Raw genomic sequence first — 1,533 nt, 5'->3', positions numbered from 1 at the left:
CGCGCGTGTGTGGGAATTATGGACTCCACCTTGACCGTGCGTAAAGTTTCTTTAACTCCAGTGCGATCGTGCACGCGGTTGCCAGATCCTCTTACCCCCCTGTTCAACTTCTTCAGATTCTCTAGTTCAAGGAAAAAAAAATATCCGACCTCCCTGAAAAACTCTCAATGTGGCAACACTGCACGGAGATGTGAGGGGCGGGACTTATTTTACAAACGGCGTGCGCGCGTGCCTGTGTGCGCCAATCGCGCTGCAAGTGTGAATCGAACACAAAGCAGTGTGTAAGGTCCGAGTCCACGTGTCCTGACTGAGTATTTATTCATCTTCTGCACGCGCTTCATGCTCATGAGGATCACAGAGTAAACGAGTCAGGAATACACTCTGGATAAAACCCCAGTGCTACACACACACACACACACACACACACACATACACACGGTACAATTTAGTATCAGATCCACCCCCTGTCCCCATTGTGTGTAAACTCTAGAGAGATCGTGGTGTGTGGAAACCCCTGAAGATATAAAGATATTATAAAGTCAACATCCATGACACAGATAAAGTGACAGAGATTTTTCTTCATTCTGATATGTGATGTGAACTTTAACTGAAGACGTGTTTCTGCATGCTATAGAAATATAGGTGCATCTGGAAAAATTAGAATATCGTGGAAAAGTTCAACATGTTTTGCTTAAGTTACTTCAGAAAATGAGAAGTGTATATATTCTAGACTCATTTCATGTAAACTAAAATGTTCCAAGCGTTTTTCTATTTTAATTTTCATAATTGTGGCCTACAGAAAAAAACGTCTCTCAAAACATTAGAATATTTCATTTCCACTTTGAGCAACTCTCTTTTAATGCAGTAGAAATCCCACAAATCTCCCAGTCAGGTTCAGTACACACTACCACAATCATGGGGAAGACTGCTGACCTGACGGTTGTCCAGAAGACACTCATTGACCCCCTCCATAAGGATGGTAAGCCACAGAAGATCATAGCTGAAAGGGCTGGCTGTTCACAGAGCGCTGTATCAAAGCATATTCATGGAAAGGAGACTGGAAGGGCACAGTGTGATAGGAAAAGGTGCACAAGCAACAGGGATGACTGTAGCCTTGAGAAGATTGTCAAGCGAAGCCAATTCAAGAATGTGGTGGAGCTTTATAAGGAGTGGACTGAGGCTGGGGTCAGAGGATCGAGAACCACCACACTCAGATGTGTCCAGAAAATGGGCTACAAGTGTCACATTTCTAGTGTCAAGCCACTCCTGAACTAGAAACTTAAGACATCAGAAGCATCTTATCTGGACTAAGGAGAAGAAGAACTGGAGATTACTCAGTGGTTCAAAGTCCTCTTTTCAGGTGAAAGTAAATTTTGCATTTCATTTGAAAATCAAGGTCCCAGAGTCTGGAGAAAGAGAGGAAAGGCCCAGAATCCAAGCTGTTTGAGGTCCAGTGTGAAGTGTCCACAGTCAGTGATGATTTGGGGTGCCATGTCATCTGCTGGTGTTGGTCCACTGTGTTTTATTAAGTCC

The sequence above is a fragment of the Hemibagrus wyckioides genome, linkage group LG29, assembly GCF_019097595.1.
Source record: "Hemibagrus wyckioides isolate EC202008001 linkage group LG29, SWU_Hwy_1.0, whole genome shotgun sequence".
In the NCBI taxonomy this organism is placed as follows: domain Eukaryota; kingdom Metazoa; phylum Chordata; class Actinopteri; order Siluriformes; family Bagridae; genus Hemibagrus; species Hemibagrus wyckioides.
This window is presented reverse-complemented; position numbering follows the sequence as displayed.